At 36.8% G+C, this 21,180-nt stretch overlaps 1 protein-coding gene across 3 annotated transcripts in view; it reads left to right on the top strand.

Moving 5' to 3' along the window:
* Positions 1 to 21,180, top strand: part of EDIL3 (EGF like and discoidin domains 3) — a 255,708-nt gene that overhangs the window by 207,573 nt on the left and 26,955 nt on the right. The gene's annotated exons all lie outside the window — the stretch shown is intronic.

Here is a 21,180-nt window from a genome sequence, read left to right as displayed (position 1 = left end):
ACACAAATAGTAGTTGCAGATCTATTTCACTGGCTTCTCCTCTTTTGTTGGGAGAGACGATTTTTTTTTCCCCTTTCTGTCCTTCCAAAGCTCCCTGGAAAAGCATATTTGCTTCATCTTTGTGCATGTTAGAAAATCTGGCCCAGAGAAATTACCTTTGTCTAATTGAGACTGCTGAAAATTACCTTCTGACATTGCTCTGAAGCTAGCAAGACTGAATCAGCACTGGAATTCATTATGAAGCTGTGCACAGGGGTTGTTTTCAGCCTTGGAGTGATTTATACAAATTAGTAGCACGCTAATGTGAAAGATTGCAATAAATCACCGGTATGGAAGCCTATTTGACCAGTCGCTGACACATTTACATTTTTTGAACTGTTGAAAATAGCAGTGTTTTGAGTCAGCTGCCAGTTTGCAGTGCAGTTCTCAGTGGGAAGCCTCAATAGCACTAGATGTGGCTACTAACCCCCTGCAATCTTTTCACATATAAATTATGACATATTAGCTTTTTTACCTACAGTTGCTAAGCAATTTAGCAATACAATTACTATCTTTTCTCCAAGTTTACACACTTAATGAAAGGAAGGAGCAGTTGTCTTGTCTATTTAACTTTTGAATAACTGAAGATCCTGGGATTTGCTGAAAGTTTTTTAGAGCAGCTTGTTGAAACAGCAGTTAGTAACTTCTGGAGAGGAGGAAGATTTTATTTCTGTGTTTTATGGTGGAGAAGCAGATGAAAATATTTCTCCACATAAAAGAAAGGCAGTTGTATCATATTTAGTGATCATCAGTGATACCAAGAAACCAAGGGTGTGCAGAGACTCCACAGAAAAATCCTGTGGTGTGTTATTCCTCCTGTGGGTGACAGTGGATTTTTAATTAAATATAGATGACAAGGGGCTGCAAAGTTAATTCTTATATTCTAAAATTTTCCATTCTGTTCTAAGTCTTGCCATACTTGAACCTACCTGAACCTGCAAATTGAATCTGACCACTTGCACAGCCTCTGCAAGTCCTTGAAGTATCAGGCATACTTTTTTTTATCTGGTCAAAAGAAAGTTGTGAAGAAATACTCTTCCTTTATTTCATTTGTCATATGGCTATGATACAAGTTCAGTAACTTCACAAGAATATGACCAATTTACTCTTTCCTGAAAGTCATTAAACTTACGATATTTTTCCAAAATACTATGATAACATTTCTTGTTTGAAAAAAACACGTGGTGTTAAAACCACTTGTTTTTTCAGTGCTTAAACTAATCATTAACTTCTACTGCAGGATGATTGTTTTGAATTCAGTCCAAAAGTAGAGATGGGCTCACATGCTTCAAGTCTAGGTAGGAATTCTGTAAGAAAGACATGCCTTTCATGTAAATTCATCCATTCATTGTTGTTCTCTTTGCTATTTTTTTTTCTTTAAAACGCAGAGTATTGTATTGTAACCTTTTAACACACTTACTGCAATTTTATCATCATGCTGCTTTCATAGAGTTTAGTCAAAACACATTTGTAAGAAAAAGCATGTGAAGGCAAACTTATTTGTATGCCCTTTTCCCTCAGCAGTTACATATTACAAGGAATGATGCCAATAGCAATTCCATGGTATCCTAAAACAGGCTTAGAGTAAGACATAGATTTCTGGATTTTGCTAAAGTAGCTGGCCTACCAGTATGATGCTTCACAGTGTTAGCTTTCCATGTCTTTTCAATTTTCTCCATGTGCCTTATTTGATTTTTCTTTTATAATTTTCACTAGAAAGTCTATAAAATTGGGTAAAAGCCTACTGAATGCCTTTAAAAATTATTGTTGTAGTATGTGGTATGTGGATGACTTGAACAGATCTGTTCTGACTTAACAGTGATTTTGGAGGATGCATGCCCAAATGCCATTGCTATCAACTGTTCCTCTGTTTAAAAGCTTGTGTGCTGACACATATCTCGGAGCACCTGCTGTCATAATGGTTGCTGAGAGGTGATGTTTCCATCATGTGTATAAATGCTACTTGCTACTTATGGGCAGTTCACAGCACTTTTGGATAACCTCTAGAGACAAATTCTTCTCCATCATGAGCTGGCTTTTACTCAGTTTTCTCTCAAAAAGGAAAATGCTGAAACTTCTACGTATTTAAAAATGCAGCCAATAACAAATATGCTCTTTGTTTTAAAGTGTTCTGGATTACTACATCCATAATTTAGCTCCAGAGGGCAGGAACATGAAGTATTTTGTGGCTCCACACACAGACTGTGCATTTTTGGGTTCAAGAACACTCACCTTAATAGTGCTGCCATTGTTGAAAAATCTGTTTTGATCTAGACACCACTCATGAACTCCAGGTTCCCCACACAACACTCCTTTACACCAAGCACCATCATTAGTAACAGAAGAAAGTATTTTTGTGATGTGGGGGAAAAGTTAATGAGATTAGATGATCAAAATCATGCTTTTCCAGCTCAGTCATAATATGGGTCTGAATTCCCCGTGTTTGCTCAAGGGAACTCTTGCCATTCCATTAAAGAAGATGCTGCAGAAGCCTGCTGCAGTTACCTGGCCTAATTTGTAGCACAGGAGCTTCCATTAACTTGGGTAACCAGCCTCCTTAGTGTCTCTGTACCCATCACAGTTGAAATCTATGCAGTTTGATGATACAGACCATCGTAGCTGTTCAGGTTTTGTACCAAATCTAATGCAAATAATCAGTTCCATCAGCTCTCTCTGCTCCTGAATACTTTCGTTTAGGGATTCCCTTTCTTTTGGAGACACCTTTGTGAAATTGTCTGAATAATGGTAAAATTAAAGATTGGGGGTAGGTGGGGAAGTGAAATTAAGAAAAAAAAAAAAAGTCATGGTTTACTTCCTGTAACTATGTGTAAACTTAGCATAAACTAAGCAAGGTAAAACATTTCAGATTAAATACTGAGAAAAGAAAGAAAAGCCTAAACTTCACTTTCCTTCAAGGCAGTCCCTTTCTCTCATTACTTTGATTTGCTTCTCAGCATCATTTGCTACCTTGAACCAGTTCACAGTCTTTTCCCAGGATCTCTTGCTGAACTACAGTGACCAGGCTGCTTTGCCAGTTTGGGGAGTGCTTCTACTCCTCCTGGACACGATCCAGGACTGTCTTTCCAGTCAGTCACCCCACTTCCCATTTCTTCATTTATCTGACATTAAAGGAAGTGTTAAAGTATTTCCCACCTTATGCCCAGAATGAGGCACTGAGGCTATAAAGATTGTTGAAAATTATTCCTACTGATCTTTCAGGTGCTTGAAGACTGCTCTTGTAAACAGATTTTCACCATTCGGTATCTCTTTTTTCTAGCCAAGACTATCATTCAAAAGAATTAACATTTTCCTCAAAATCCATTTCCACTCTGCTACTGATTTTCTGCAGTTATAAATTATGAAATCAGGAGAGTGGCTTAAACTCCCTTTTCTCTGTTTACTGTTAGTTAAGTTTTGGTGGTTTAAAATATTTCCTTGTTTCTGCTAGATCGGCAGATGCCATATCTGTCATTGTATTGATTTCCCACTCTCACTAATAAAGACAGCAACACCTTGTACTTAAATGCCTTTGCTGATTTGTCCTTTGCCTAGTGCTTCAACAAGTAATTTCTCTGATGCTGTTTGTCTGATCTGCCATCTTCTGCAATATTCCCTGGAGCAGAGGCATCTCAGTTCATTTGGTTCTCCAAATAGCTGGCACTTTCTTCTCCCCCCAACCATTTCCTTTGCATAAATTGTTTTGTATGTTATCCTAGTTCTAACTTTCAAATTTTACATGGGTATTGGTAGTATTTTATCTTAAAACCACTGATCTACTGGGTTTTTTTGAAAGCCTGTATCTCTACAGAGCACAGCTGGATGAAAAGGATGCCCATCTTGGAAGCCTGCTGAGGTTCTTTTTGTATCTCCATATTATCTTCAGGTCACCAGCAGCGCTGCAGTAGTTTTACATTTCTAGTTGTACTTGAAATTTTAAAACAGTTTACTTGCTGCAAAAACGACTTTCATCTGGTTGCTTTGCTTGTGTTTGCTGCAAAGCTAGTGGAATGTTCTGCAGCTTGATGTGCATGAGTGATAAACATGGTACAGTTTATCCACAGTTCTTTTATATAGTTACCATTGAGCTCAGATGATTTAAGACAATCATCCCTCCCTTAAACAGTAGAGTGAAGCTACAAGCAATGTCTTATTCTAATGTTTCTCTTGCTGATTATATGTGATGGAATCAGCTAAGCACTGTTAGGGAAAAAACAGTTGCTGATAAAGATAGCAGATTGTTTGAAGATTGGCAAAGCAACTGTTATATATATACCTACACATTTTTAAAATGTGATGATTGCCAGTAGTATAATACATTTGAGTTGGGTGTTTTCCTGCCAACCTCATCTCCAGTATTAGACAATATTACTGAGATTTTTCATCAACACAGGTAAAAAACAATTGTCTCAGTGCTGCAATTGACCTAATACATGATCATCTTTGTGACATCACAGAGTCTCTCGTTTGAAAACAAAGGCAAAATTGTATTCCAAATATTTATTCACTTTTTGTTATATATATATGCAAAACCATCTCTATCTACAAAGTCTCATGTTATCATAGGATCTACTTATCTTCATTGTCTAGCATTTATTTACAGTGTTTAAGCTTCCAAGTGATCAAATGAAAGAGTTGTTATTTAAAGGCTAAACCAAACCCAGCTTCTACTCGGTTTTTCTTACAGAGTACTATTACAGAAAGCAGACTTTGTGCTATGTTTCTGCAGTATTTACAGAACTCGACAGTTGTACATGTTGTGCTTTGCACCACCAACACAAGTCATCTGAGATTGTCTAGATACTAAAATAAATGAAGATTGCAAGAAGACAGAGGGTAACCATGCCGAATACTATGTCAGCTCCAGCAGCCTCCTGAAGAGCACAGCTAACATGAGCCTACAGAGACAACACAGACCTTTTTTGCATTTCACCAAGTTACTGGCTATATAAGCAGATGCAAAGGGACTAAATTACAGTAATTTTTAATTTTATGGATTCTATATCTAAAATTTACATATACAATTTATAGATATCTTAAAATATCTACTTCTAGTTAGTTGCTTAGGCTCCTTCTATAGTCAATGGAAAGATAACAGCACTATCAGGGAATAATTCATCCTACCCTGAGTAAGTGTCTTAAGTTTCTTGTTATGAATCACCCTGCAGATATGCCTTTACTCTGTTAGCCACAGAGAGAGACCGACAATTAGCTTAAACTATAAGATGAATTTTTGAATTATTAAAGTTACATGAGGTGAATCCTTCCCCTTTTTAATAAGGGAAGAGAACATTATTTTTCATCTCATATTGGTTAGCTGAGCTTATTTTAATGTTGGTGTTCATTCTGTCATTAAAAAAGGAATATTGTTTCCTGTCTCTCATGTGGTATTTGCTTCTCATCTATTATTGCACCTGCCTCTTTCTCCCCTTTTTTGTTGTATTTACCTGTTTATTTGTAATGAATTCTGCAGAGGCTTACTAGATAGAAAATCACTATACTGTAGCATTTCCTAAATGCTGAAAACAACTCATAAGGAGAAAATTGTGTGGATCGTTTAATTATCTTTTGAATTGTGTTGTTAGCAAAGCAAGCATTAATGCCAATACTGGTCAAAGTGGCCAAATAAGTGGTTTGTGTCTGGCCACCAGCTTAAATATTTTATTTTAACAGCCAAACTCTGGAAAAAAAAGAAAATGCTTAACAACATCTTAATTAAATTAGAACTTGAAAGACCCAAAATTGGAATAGGATAAAATGTTAGTTTAAGACCAATCTATTAATTAACATAATGAGGAAATTAAATGACTTCTAGAAGGCTTGGACTGCTAAGCAGTGTGTTGTGACTGGTCTTAGAAAGATACAGTATTCTATGGGAATTGTAAGCTTAATTATAACACATTATAAACAAAGGGCGTGTATTTCTCTGCAGCTTCAATAAACCACAGCCATCACCAACAGATCAGGAAAGGAATCAATGTCCTTTACATGTACAGCAACAAAAGGTCTCTCTCATTCTTCAGATGCAAAGTTGATACTGTTTTTTAATTATAATTTCTCACAAGCAGAAAAGTGATTTCTCAGATTTCAGACAGCAAAAGACAAGTTGTGCAGAAACACCTTTCTTTGTGCCATGCTTTTTATTGGGATACTGAAAGATATTTACAGTCAACATTGATTATTTTATCTTTTCAACTGAAAGTCATCTTTTTCTTTTCTTGTGGTTCTTGGCAAGGCAGCTGTCATTTTCTGCTTGAAGGACTTAACCTGGACACTCAGCTTTGGCATCTCCTTGGTCTTATGCTTACCTCGATGAGAAGCTTCACAGAGTAATACTCTTTTCACACAGTCTGATAGTTCACAGGATGCAGCAACATAACAAGGCGGGTTGTGATTAAATTATTAATATGGATCTTCCCTTTCTCATACTTTGCCAGAAACTCTCTATAGATAAATTTCCCTATAAAAAGCAGCCAGTGGTAGAATAAGATAGTAACGGACAAATAGGTCCGAGTCATTTAGTCAAAAACAAAAGCAGGTAAAGAGATACCCTCTTCTGAATTGCACACTGTTGAGTTTACCTACTTTGCACTGATTAGGCTACAATGCCAAACAGGTAACTTCACTGGCTTCTTCACTTGCCCATAAACCATAGACATAAGTTTGCAACTAGATGATCACTATTTGCTTTTAAGACAGTGTGTAGCTTGAGATGAAAAGCAAGCTTTTTTCCTTTCTTTTTTTTTTTTAAACTCTAATCTCTCCGTACATTGCCAAAGCTTTTTTCAATACTACTAACAAACGGTTACCTTAGAGGCATGGTATTAAGAGGTATGCCTTGATTTCCTAGTTGCAGTTACCTGCCTGCAAATATTTGATAGCCACTCCAGAGGTCACTCTCTAACCCAGTGTTTCCCCTAAATAATTTCAAGTTAAATGCCTTATTCACATTAATAGTGTTACTAAATTGTACATTTCAGCATTGCCCTTCCTAAATTGCTTTTGACTTTGCAAAGCTTTCTTCTGCAATTCATTTTATGGAAATGTTTATAGTGGTAATTGAATTTAAGCCTTGAAATTAAATAAGGCAGCATAAAATCTTGGTTTATTTTGCCTTTTCAATGCTGTGGTTAGGCTGTAATCATTTAGGTAGTGAAGTCTAGAGCCTTGGTAGAATCATTGATTTTCCTCTGGCCAAATACAAGGAGACTGTTAGAAGCAGAGGTCGAGTATAGAAGCAGTTTGTTGCAAGGTGTCCAGGAAACAGGCAACAAATAGATACAGCATGATTATTTACTAGGATAAAATATGTATGACAACACCTTCATAAACAGGTACAAAGGAGGGAGTCTGTCCAAACTGTAAATTAGCTATGGTTAAGATTTTATAGGAGAAAAATATTTCATTGCACAAAGTCCTACCCTGTTCAGTGAATTATATTCCCTACTCTGTTAAGTCTTCAGTAAAAAATGAGGGGTTAACTCAGTGTTCCAGAGCCTGTCTCTGGAACATAACAAATTCATTATCACTAACAAAAATTACTTGAGAAGTTTCCATAACCAGTTGAATCATGTCTAGCTCTAAAGCATTGCAAGAGAGTACTGTCAGTTCCCTTACTGACTTGTAGTTTTTCTCTGGGTATCGCTCCCCTGCAGATGAAAGTTAAATTGAGTAATGACCCATTTCCTTTTACAATAACAGTTTTTGATCTTGCTTTAAAAAATCTGGGAGCATAAGTGAAAACTCTCTGGTTGTTCTGAATTTTGACGTACATAGGATTTGAGTCTGAAGTATTTTTTGTTATTGTGTATTTACAGCGGAAATTTTGCTCTTACTTGATGCCAATAGCAACACATTCTGAAAATGGCATGCATTAAATTTTAATGGAAAGATGTTAGTTTTTCGTTGTTTTAAATTCCTGCTTGTTTTTCCTAGCTATCCTTTCCACTGTCTCTACTTGTGAAACAAAACTGTTTTCCTTGCCCTCTCTTAAAATAACAAAATCACTACAAAATTGGCTAGATAGTAATGCAGAAGGAAAGGATACAAATGTGTTTCTTATTTGTGCCTTCTTCTTCCATGGCAGTGCTTCAAAATAGCATCCACTTTTTCCTAACAAAACTGTTCATTGTTTTCCTAGCTACATCTGAATTAGTTTTAGACTCAAACACAATTGGACACAGTTGTTGCCCCACAATACTTTCAGTCTTGACAAGACAAAAGGATGACAAAGAAAATACAGACGAGGGAGAGAAATGAAGTGACCTTGACAAGGTCAAGTATCTTTAAGCAGAAAAAAATACCTGATGTAAAAACAGATGAAACAAAAGCCAGTGCAGGATGAAAGCAAAAGGATAGAGTGGAACTGTATCTAGTTCTGTTTTCTGATAGCTCAATGCTTTATTAACTGGACTGTGCTGTTTTTGTGTGCTGCATGTTTGTTCCCAAATGTTACTTCTTGTCTAAGTGAGACACTTATATTTGCTTCATGTATCTGTTAAGATTTTATGACTAAAATATACAAAGGTCTTGGAAAGCTATTCTTCACTGAATAGGCCTCTCAATTTTGCATTCATAAGATTTTAGTCTTTACACCACTTTAAAAATGCAGTGAAGCTGTATTACAAGAGTCTGGTTGACTTCAGAACATTTGTTCAAAATCTGCTATTCATTTTCTTACTCTGTTCCCTACGTAAAATAGATAGAAACAGATTGGTTCCCAGCTTGGCAAATGGTGAACAGAGGTCATATCATCTTTTTTGCTAAGTAAATAAAGAAATTGAGACACAAACACAAAGAAGTACTGGTGGCAAAGGAACCTCAAATTAATCTAAATTATAAGGCAACAAACTACCTTACAGCCTTCTTCTTCAGAGGAGGAAACGTGCTTAACCAGGCTGACATTTATGTAGCAGTAAGCAGAAAAATTAAACAGTCCTATCTCAGCATGTTAAAGCATCATGTAAAGTAGATACACACATTTCTCTTCCTGTTTCTGAATGTTAGCCTATTCATTGGTTTCGTCATGTATTTTTCCCCAATAACATCCCAATCATAGTTTAGTGTTGGTCTCAGCAGAATACTTAATAGCTTGGCTTCTTTGTTTTTGGTTTCCATGTTAACTCAGGTGTGTTGTGCAAGACTCTCTTTTCACTCTGCTTAATAACATTCATCCTGCTTGATCTTCAAGTAATGCAAGAGCAGTTTCCCTGTCAGAAAACATGACATAAGGGAAAAATCTTCGCAGAAAAAGTGAGAAGGAGAGAAGGAGAATTTAAAAGGGAAATCACAGTAGACATAAAAATACTGCAAGTAAACATTTCTTCAATTATCTGGGTCTTGTTCAAGAGCACCTTGAGACTTGTAGTGTAGAGTGTCAGAACAGTCTCTTGTCGGAATTTCCTCACTGATTTTGGGCTTATATCTGTGTGTATATCTACTCACAGGAGCTGAGACTTACTCAACAAGAGTAAAGATAGAAAGAGAGGCAAATTTTCTCAAATGGAGCCATGTTTTTTAATCTATAATTCATCTTTGACATCAGAACAGAGCTGAGATGATATCTGAGTTGACAGTGCTTGTGGTCACATTTGATAGTTTTCTCTAAAATAAGTCAGATAATATAGGTTATTTTAAAGGAATGCGTACTTTAAAAGTTAGTCCTTAGGATTACAAGAACATTGTGCCTAATTATGTCATATACATAACCATTTCTTAATTGCTTTTGTTGTTGGAGCTATCTCCTTAGAAGCATCATGTTTAATTAACACAAGATCCATTAATCCTATTTCAGCTTAGAAGTCTTGTTTTCCAAGGTTCACAGAAATAATTCATGGTCCTAGAAAAGTCTTTTGATATTAAAAATTAAATCTCTGTTTTATGAGAATTTAAGAGTTATTTGGGGTTTATTATCAGAGAGTTTTAACATGGTTCCCTTTATTTTCTTTATTCCCTGTGCTACTGTATCTAATTTTGTGTTGCTAAGGCAATCTGACTCTTTATATAATAGCAAAATACTTTTTTTTTTGTAATTCTAAGATCATTTTCCATTTAAAATATAAATAAATAAAACACAAGAGAATGAAGGAAGGGTCTTTTGAGAATTTTACATGTCTGAGTTACTTTATATCTCTGCAGATGCATATGGGGATGGTGCAATCTTTCTTCTTTTTCCACTATAATTTTTTATTTTTTCTGATTCGATTCCACTCTTATAGTAAAATGTCATAAAGTGTTATCTGGTTTTAGTTCTAATGAAACAATAATGACACCCACTATCAGGGCAAAGGAGGATAGGTAGGGAAGGACTGTAGTGTTATATTTTTCACCCTCTGAAAAGTCAAGCTTCAAATGGAGTAATAGCATTCTGGGAAAAAATGGAGCAACTGGAAATAAATGTTGTCATGTTGAGTAACATCTAACTCTTTGATTTAAAAAAGTCTGTCATCTATTATGGAAGCTCACTCAGAAGGTGGAAATTGCGGCTAATCAATTTACATTGCAGTCCTCCCACATTGAGCCTTTCCATTTCATTTTGACTGAAACAAGAACTGAATTCTAGAAATTAGATTTTATTTCTTGCATTAAAAGATATAAGCAAGTTAAACTTTAATGCACAAGAAAATAAATGAAAACATTAAAATTAATTATTCAAATTTAATCTGTTCTTTAGTTTTACAGAGAACTGTAAATCTCATTTGAGCATCGCACGTCAGCCATTTAGGCAATGTGGTCTTTAAAACTGGAATTGAGACTCTGTATGAGGAGCTTTCTAGACAATTTGATGATCTGTCACTTTTCATTGTATCACCCCATTATTTCACAGATTAAAGGGAAATGCGTAAAAAGAAACTCAATGCCATGATTCTAAAAAGGCATTGTTTATAAAATACAGATCTCTTCACTGAACTGCACTTGATTTTAATCATCATGTAGCAGGGATAAAAACGAAGGCAGGTAGTCCTGTTATTTTGTTATATTAATTAGTTTATCACACCAACTTTAGGACCACATTGCCCACAGAAGACTGTAGGAGCTATTTGGGAGGACTTTTACAGCTCAGGAACTGCCATTAACTAACCTATTACAGTGACATAAAATGTTGTGGGGTTTTTTTTACAGAAACATTAATATCCAAGATAAACAATGTCTACTTAAAGAAGTAGAAGAAGTCAGCTAGCCTATGTTCAGATATGGGTAGCAGCAGGCTGATCTTCACTCTTTAAGTTAGATTTAAGAATCAATGCTGTGATGTTTCAAAAATAAGTATCAGAAGTCTGATCCAGAACGTAGCAAAGACAGTGTAAAGGCTGGTATTTATTTCTGTGTATTTTTGCCACAGTACATAGGGTAATGATTGAGAGTAAACAGTGTCATCCACTGCAACCCCTAGTTACACACCTCTATGTTAGTAGAGCAACTGCTCCTGTTAAGTGCAGGATTCGTTGTCCATACCATCCTGTAAATAATCTCTAGCTCAGTTGCCTAAAGTACTTGACAGATTTTTACCAATTTGGTTTTGAGTTGTGCGTTTTTTTTTTTTAAGTTTGAGACCAATCTTCTAAGTTCTCTGTATGTAACATAGCAAAAAAAAGTCAGAAAAGAGTATGAAGAAAGCGGGTTGGGAATGCAATATGCAGTTTTTTCACAATATAAGAATTAAGTGGGGTCACATGACATTAGTAGCTGGCAGGTTTGTAAAAATAAAAGGAAAGATATCCACATTAAGAGCTAGCATTGAGCTCACTATAGTGGTGGTAATCCATACCACTAGCCACCTGTATACTCTATGAACTGATGATTTAGGAGTTTCATGCTTTCTGCACCCCCATTTCTTCTGTGTACTGCCCATAAGTGGATAAGATACTGCCTGTTGTGCATGGATAAAGGAAATATGCATTACAAGAACTAGAGGATATCAGCAGTAAGAGTCAGATTTTAGGAGGTGGTTTTACATAATGTATGATAGACCAGAGAAACTCTGACAAATTATTTTGTGGCTGTAAGAAGTTGATTGAATTCAAGGGGAGACTGGACATGAACTCATCCAGTTCTTTCAGTTAGAAACCCATTAGGAATTACTAGATAGAAAGAACACGAGAGGCTCAAGAAATTCCCTTACCTGAAAATTAATGGAGACTGCAGGTGTATTAGGCCAAAATATATACATATATTTTGCCTTTTGTATCTGCTTTTGGCCACTTTTGGAAGCAAAATACTGCGCCCTTGCCTTGCACCAGTACAGTTTGTCCTCTTCTGTTGGTCTTCTACAGAGACATTTACCATACAGGCAAAGGTACCACAGTCAAGGAAAGGGAAAAATAAACTGAATAAGAAGGTTGGATCAGCATAATGATATTTCATTAACATGATATTCTTTTTTTCTTTTTTTTTTTTTTTTAATTTGCAGATTTCTGTGTAATTCTGTCATTAGGACTGCTTTCAAAAATCCCTGTTTCATTTAGCTGGAAGTAAATGCTCAGTGATTCAGGCCAAATACGGGGCACATGTTTCTGTAGTCTAACAATCAAAATAGTTTTCTCCACTGAGGTTGCATAATCAGATTGACTCAGGAATAATGTCAAAAGACTAATTTATGGATACTACTCTAATTTTATAGAACTTTCAGGTTTATTTCTGCAGAATCATATCCTGCAACTGTTGTTCCAGTTTACAGTAGGACTTTTTCTGTTATATAATCCTGTAAAAAGATCGTTTCAGTAGGATTCCTTACTGTGCACAGGTGTGTCAGTATTTTTCCTAAATCTGTTTAGCCAAATCTAAGCAAGTCACTGGCACTCCCTCCCTCTAGTCTCTCTTAAAGGCAGGAAAAGAGTAATTACTGCTTTCCTGAGATGCCTGTCTGGGAGATACAGAACAAATGGCCCTCTGGAGGAGTCTGTTCTCTCCATTGACTTTCTATTCAGTCTGCTGAGTTGACATGGCTATCTTTGGTTAGGAGGCTACCTTTCAGAAAAAAAGAAGTTAGTCAAGATCAAGTCTACCCCATGTCATTAAGTATTTTTATTTGAAGTAATTTTAATATAATTATCCAACTGATTTTATTTCAGTATTATTAGGGTAATAACCTGAAATATATTCCTGCACAATAATTTCAATGCTAAGAATGGTATTGTGCCAGCATGCAGTCCCCTGAAATTAACACATGCCTTTTCCAGTTAGCCCTCAGGAAATGAAGAAGATCTTGGGGGCTGGCAATCAGGGCAACCTGATTGGGTTGACAGATAATGCGAACTATTCGGAATTTGTTTTTAGCAGATCTGCTGGTTTAATCTACAACACTGGACTGAAAAGGTCCCTAAGGCACTGTCAGGTGGACAAGGAGGACTACATTAGAACAGGGTGATAAGTACCTGAGGTCTGCCAAGGGGCTTCCTTATGTCTTATAAATCCTCTATGTGTATGTCTTCCTCTTTCGATTTTTATGTATTTCATCTCAAGCACTGTGCTGTATTTCGCATTATATAGCTGAAATACCTTCACCATAGAAAGAATTAGGTACATAAGCAAGTAGCCAGGAGAACAACACATTTTATGTGTTAATTACCTAATTGTTTCATTATCAATATTTCTAAACTCTTAAATTACAATTATGTGTGATAGTGTCGAGCAATCTTGACAATATTGTTTCTGTTACTAAGTAAAATTGCACAGAGGAGTTTACACTTCCTTAAGGAATAGAAGAGCTATTGTGTAAATGGATAAAACGTTTTCCATAGAATAATTTTGAAGTGTTACTGATGGTCAGTGAAATTTTAAAGGTTCTGACAGTAGCTTCGATTTGTATAAATGACAATATTTTTCAGCCTGGTTAAATAAATGATTGGACAATAAGAAAGATGCTGATAGCAAGCTATGTACAAAAAGCTTAATTTACTGCAACATACAAACATATTTGTGGCACATTGATGAGTAAGTAATCAAGGCATAGAACATAATTAGCTATGTCCGCTATAAGTGTTAGCAGGGGAAAAAAATAGAGATTTAAAATCTGAGTACTCAAGTCTGCATGACTTTCTTAGTATCAAAACCACTATGATTAAATGCACCTGCTTTAATAGTACTTGTAAAATGTCATTGTCAGAACACACCGTACAAATAAGGATGACATGCCGAATTTAGCGTTGGATTACAAACACCACAGGAAGCATAGCTGAGTGAATTTAGAAGCGTGGGCACTGTAACATGTACTTAAGAGTAACTTCATGCAACAAGAGCTTCAGTTTTTTTGTGAGAACTCATAGAAATCTTTTGCTCATACAGAAGCTGAAAGACTTTTCCCTCTGCTGTGTTTCACTCTAATCGAGGTGAAAGCACTTTGTAGTAGCTGATTTAGGCTATGTTATGAGGAAGCACTGAATGCTTGACTCTCCACTGTAAAAATATAAGCTGCTGTAGTAGTTATGGGGGATCCTTATAGGGAGCAGAAGAGGCAGTAGGAAATTGGCATGGAAATAAGAGCTTGTCCACCCAACAAAGAACAAGCAGGTGTTTATATATTGTCTGTTCTTGTCATCACTTGAAGGAGGAGGAAATGTTGCCTTCAAGACATATTATTTCTAGGTGTTTGGGTTTTTTTTACCTGGGATGAAGGGTTTAGTTTGTACAGTAGATTGTACAGATGGGTATTCCATGGCTGCTGCAAATTAATGTTTGAAGACCTGTTTAGACACCTTACTTTATTGTTTAATCTTTTAATCATATTTATTTTAAGTCAATTGTTGTACAGGTTTCCAAATTACTATATATTTGTGCAAATATACATTTTTACAGATTTCAACAAATACAGAAATATTTATAAAAATATTTAACCTTTCATAATAACATTATCAATGCATTTGCATTTTATTTTTACTGAGTTTTGTACACACTTAACAATTATTACATTGTCCATCCCATATGAATAATATCTAGCAGTGACTCAGCTTTCTTTTGGTTTCATTTGAGTATATGTGCCCAGAGGTCTCACCACAAACAAGCTCCAAGTGCTCTCCAGAGTATCTTAGGCAGCTCTGCCTTTCTGAGAGCACCTGAGTCTGAAGAGGCTACTGGCTAGAAATTCAGATTCATGCAGAATGACCTGGTGAGGTGCTCAGAGCTCTCGGCAAAAGTTTTGTTACCTACTTTTCTCCAGCTTTGCAGACTGAAGCCTTTCTTCATTCTACTCACAACCCCTCTGCAAGAAAAGTGGCTTGCCTGTTTCCCTGGCTAGAGAATTAAGTTAACAGTGTCTGAATTTCCTTCCAGAAGTTCCAAGTGACTGTGGCTGCTGCTGGCTTCCTCTGGGAATTAGAAACATGCTGCAAGACCTGATGAGCTGTTCTTGATTAGCTGCATCACAAGGGGTGAAGTGGTGACTGTTGTTTTTGCAGAATACATCAAAAGCCTTCCATGATGTTCACTTTCATTGACCTGATGCATCACGTTAGATTGGATGATACATTGCAGTCATGCACTGGTCACACAGCCAGAATAGAAATTAAATCAGAATTACCGATCTGAGGTGGGAAAAAATGTTGTTACTAATGGTGTCTGTATTTCTTTTCAAATTTGTGAAGAGATTTTGCTCAATAGCTGTAATCCACACCTTTGCATTTCTGTCTACCATGCCAAAATTGTGCGAATTTGCAAGCAGATAAGGGTATCCTAAGGTGCATATTGATTTTATAATGTAATACTTCCAAGAGAAAAAAGGGAAGAATCTTTTAAACATTTTACCAGTGAAAAGTAACACAGGTGCCAGACTCATGTTAAAAGTTAAGTCAGTCTTACTACAGAAAAATCCAATACAACCTACCTACCTTTAAAAAATAATTCATATTAAGATGACTAGTCTGCCTTGAAACAGCAGCAGCCTAAGTCATGTTGCCAACATCCCGTTATAATTTTCTTGTGGACATTTCATCCCCTTATAATAAACAAGGTCTGCATTTACACATCTTTACCAACTGTCGTCTTGCTTCCCATCCTTTCAACCATCTCAGTCATGCTGACATTTAGTGCAGGCTCCTAATCATTGTGTTAGTCAAAGCCTGCATGAGCAGCCATGCTGGAAGCCATGAAGGGAGGCTGGCCATCTGCCTCCTCCTCTCCATATGCCTCTGCCTGTGGATGGCACCCCTGCACAGAGGCCGCCACCTTGCTGCTGGACATCTCTTTTCCAAACAGGTATCTGATGCTTCTGTGGCATCGATGTTCTTCTACTGCAGCACTTCCCAGGTTCTTCTGCTCCTTCCATGATGATTCATGAACATCACGGACACCTGCTTATCAAAAGCAGGGGGCAGATATTTCATTTTAATAATAAGATCTGCTGTGTTATTTTGGGCAGGTACAATGTGTAGGGCACGGCGTTTTGGAAGCAGTGCCAAAGGCATCCCTGTCAGTGGAGTCATTTATCACTAATCAGTATTTATCACTGCAGCTAGCCAAACAGTCTGCAAGGTTTCAGCTCTTTTTGCATTTCTAAAATCACAAGGCAGCCAGATGCCAAGATTTCACATCAGCCATGATGCATACACTGTAAATATTTATGCGTCAAAAGAGGAACAAAATTATTAAACTAGAGAAGTCTGAGCATTCACTAGTTCAACACAGGTAACTTGAGTAAAAAGATTTGATTCTGAGACAACCAATTTAATATCAGTGAAACTAATTACAGCGTGTTACATCATAACTGATATCTCTTTCACAGTACTTAAGTTTGTTACCTTAACCATCAAATGCAGTTATATATATTTAATCTCTGGTTATGTTAAGTTTCTGGTCTGTACTTAAGTGCAAGTAGGTGCTGTAATAAACAGATCTCTGCAGGAAGATTTATGGCGGTAAGCTTGTTATGAGTAACACATTTCAAGCAGTAAGTGAAAAATAGCAAATATCATTTTTTAAATACTTTCCTTTAAGAAGTAAACTGCTGGTTTTACTCCTTAGTGAGGAAAAAAACACAGAGCTAGAGTTGGACTGTGTACATAGCTATTAATCTTGTTTGCATGCATGCAGAGACACCCTTAGAACCATTGGGTTAGAATTTGGTAGAGACAAAATATGCTATAAATTAGCATTTAGGGAGAGAAAAATGTATGTCATATCCCTTCTTATTGATTTGATACTCTGTTTAGAAAATGCTTAGCTCTTCCAGGAGTTTGTGCAGATAAAACTATATATTGCAGAGCTCTGTATTAAGTGGTACGTAAAAATACTGGCAAGTCCCATCTCATTTATTTTAGTTCAGCACTTTCTCCTCAAAAAGGCTAGTTCCATATTTCTCCAGGTTCATTACATTTCACCTGCTGTATAGAAATAAGCCTAACTTCTCTGATATATAGCCTGAGAAACTATGAACACTATGAACAAATGAAATACAATGTTTGGTATGCAGTACACTTCTTATTGTCATAGTGGTAAATTTAAGATGCACATGATGTGAGTTATGTGTAACTAATGCACTTGTCAACAGGTTAAATGCATTTTCAGTGCCTGGTAAAATTTTATGAAGTCTTTTTTGTCTTATTTTGGCCTAAATTGTTTTTGTTGATTTTCGGACAGGTCAGAGTGGATTCAATAATAAGAGTAAATGCATGTAAACTGGTGCAGAAAGCAATGATAAAAGAAGGATATGCCTACAATATTCCAAAAATACTTGAGGAAGCACAGATGTGTATAACAAATAAGATATCTTTTGCATGCATCAGCCAGAATGTAGGTGAGGCAAAGATTGCAGAGGAAATAGATGCTCCTTATGTGGCAAACTGATATATTTGCTATCATTAACAGGAAAATCACATTCTTAATTTTGTCGGTATCCCCTACTTCCAGGGAATACTGAAGCATTCCTGGTTGTAGCTAATGGGCCAGCAGAGGACTAAGTGTATCCTGTTGCTCTTAGATTTGCTCTGAAGGACTTCCACAGGCCAATAATGAAACAAATTGAGAAAATGGGAAAATGGAGCTGCACTGACGGGTGATTGTTGATTTCTAATATTATTGAACCTTAAGCTCATAAACTAGTTTGAACTTGTCAGGTAAAGTGTCAGCTGTCTGCTCTTTACATGTGCTGTCACCATGGGTGCTCAGGAGTAGAAGGTATCGTCACAAATGTTCTCCAGAAGGGGCTTCCACAGTGAAGCTCTAAGGCTCAATTATTTATCCCAGTATTGGCAAATACTGGAACATGAAAAGGGCTTGGGCCTGTCCAAAGTATTCATTCCTGTGTGATTTCATGTTTTGTTTAAACCAAGCACCAGAAGCTATTTTAAACCTTCTATATGCAACTGCATTGTTTTCTGGTAGTGTATGGCTATGGTATCCAGAACCTACAGAAGGAAACATTAAATGTAGACTAAATAAAAATAATGTAAATACATGTTTTTAATGTTTCACATGGCTTTGGTGAAAAATATTAGGGACTTAATATCATCCAATATGCATGTCATTGGCACCATAATGAAAATAAAACTTGCTCAAGCTATGGTTCGAGCTCTTAGGGACAACTGCCCCAGTTACAACAGCCACACAATTGTGCAGAATTTTATTGCCATTTTTTCCTTAGATCACCTACATTATATCTCCGAGTCTTTGATTTCCTCTGCTTCAAGAAATTCACTTTCTCTACTTGGTTTCGGCAATGTTTTTCTTCTTTAAATTTGCTGCTTCTTCCACATGTGCTTACACCTGATCACAATTGAATTTACCACAAATAGATAAATAGATAGATAGATAGATAGATAGATAGATAGATAGATAGATCGATCCCTGACTTAGGGACACACACACAAGACAAATAATTCAGAATTCAGAATTTTGATGGAGGAGTATATTTGGAAGTATGCTCATGTAGCCCAAATAGCAACTCCATAGAATAGGAAATGTGAAAACCTTTAAGCCCAAATGCAGTATATTTTGAATGTATATATCTGTGTATGTAAGTATACATACATGTTTGTATATATATATATATGAGTATTTCTATAATGGAAGAACACTTTTTGGCTACAAAGGACTTCCAACATACAAAAGAGAACCTGCAAAATATATGCAAGTGCACTGAAGGAATTGCCATATTAAAAAATGAGGTCACCTTACAAAACTTTGTACAGAATTTCTTTAAAAGTTTTCAATAGACCTTGCATGAATCATTGGTGTAGCGTCAGGAATGAACCGCGTTCTTTGCTGCCACGTGCATCTCTGATGTTTTGCCATGCTCTGCTGAGCTACAGCCAGCGAGAGAGTCTCTACAGGCGGCTCCTCCCACCTGCTGTCAAGAGCTGGGGCCATCTTACAACATTTCAAATAAAAGCTCTTTCAAAATCCTGCCAGTGTAGAGACTCCGATTGGCTTCTGAACAATCAAAATGCAGCCAGATTTCTGCTTGCAGATAATTTCACTACCATCTCAGTCAATGATGCTTTCATGAACTATGTGAAGTCCCAAGAAAATGGAAAGGATTGTCTGGGGTTTTTTTGTTTGCTTTCTAAATGGCCATTGCCCCTTTCAAAGGTGCGTTATTTGGCAAGCAAAATAAAACTGCTTTTCTTTACGGTACTCTTTTGCAGTTGAATGTGTAATCAAAAATAGAAGTAAAGAAATGAAGAGAAGATAACTTTAAAAGCCCGAATGCTCTGCTCTGATTTAGCTTCTGACCTTTATGCTCTTGTGCACCAGCATAATTGCAGACGTACATACCAAGTACCTCTTTCAGACTGTCGTGGTTTAATCCCAGTCAGCAACTAAGCACCACACAGCTGCTCGCTCACTCCCGGTGGGATGGGGAGAGAATCAGAAGAGTAAAAGTGAGAAAACTCATGGGTTCAGATAAAGACAGTTTAATAGATAAAGCAAAAGCCACGCACGTAAGTAAACCAAAACGAGGAATTCATTCACCACTTCCCATGGGCAGGCAGGTGTTCAGCCATCCCCAGGAAAGCAGGGCTTCATCACGCATAATGGTTACTTGGCAAGACAAATGCCATCACTTTGAACATCCCCCCCCTTCCTTATTCCTCCCCCAGCTTTATATACTGAGCATGATGTCATATGGTATGGAATATCCCTTTGGTCAGTTGGGGTCAGCTGTCCCGGCTGTGTCCCCTCCCAGCTTCTTGTGCACCTGGCAGAGCGTGGGAAGCCAAAAAGTCCTTGACTAGTATAAACACTACTTAGCAACAACCAAAACATCAGTGTGCCATGAACAGCATTCTCATCCTAAATCCAAAACACAGCACTATACCACCCACTAAGAAGAAAATCAACTCCATCCCAGCTGAAACCAGGACATAAACTGAAGCACAAAATGTGCTATCATCATAGGATTATCATCTCAACCTCAGAAATAAGTTATAGACAGCAGATAATATCAGGGTTCATACAACCTGATTGCATTTGTAATTCTGGAAATACTAGGAATTAACATACTGGCTTTTTTGTTGTTGTTAATTTAGGAATTATTTGCTTCAGCCACAGTACTACAAGCAAAACCACTGCTGTGAACAAAGTACCCACTTTATATTAAGAAAATCAATACTTTTTGTGGTAGATACTTTCTCTTTTTTTTTTTTTCAGTCTTCCCTGTTGCCCTTGTTCAGGATAGAGTATTTGCCATGGAGAGTCACAAAGTACTTTTCAATCAGGGTAACCCCTAAGAGCTGATGTGAACCCCCTTGCCTTTTGTTCAGTAAGGTCCTTCTAAAATCAAAAGTATGTGTAGGAAAAGCTTCATCTGCCTCGTCCATGGCTTTGCAGTTTAAAAGGGCTGAAATATCTAACCTAAATAGTCTTGGGGGATGATCTGTAGTTTTGGGATGAGACCTCTGGCCTGTCACATAAGAAGGTCAAGTTTGCTGAACTAGTAATTTCTTGTGAACTCAGGACTTCTAATGCCTGTATCTGTGTGCAGTGCCTATAGCCAAGGTTTTCACTGCAGGTTATGGGGATAAGCATATTAGTACACATAAAGGAGGTTAATCAGGCCTTTTTTTGTGTTTTTTCGTGGCAAAGACAAAGATACTGTTTAATCCCAACTCAAATACAAGGCCATGCTTGTTCCAAGCAGAATATTTTCACCCAGTTCCACAAAGCCTTTAAATCTGGTCAGTTTAATATGACATTTGGCAAAAACAGGACAGT

Source organism: Nipponia nippon, unplaced genomic scaffold, assembly GCF_047370975.1.
Source record: "Nipponia nippon isolate SJK-2023a ecotype South Korea unplaced genomic scaffold, ASM4737097v1 scaffold_24, whole genome shotgun sequence".
In the NCBI taxonomy this organism is placed as follows: Eukaryota; Metazoa; Chordata; class Aves; order Pelecaniformes; family Threskiornithidae; genus Nipponia; species Nipponia nippon.
The sequence above is the reverse complement of the archived record's forward strand: the minus strand, read 5'-3'. Positions and strand labels throughout refer to the sequence as shown.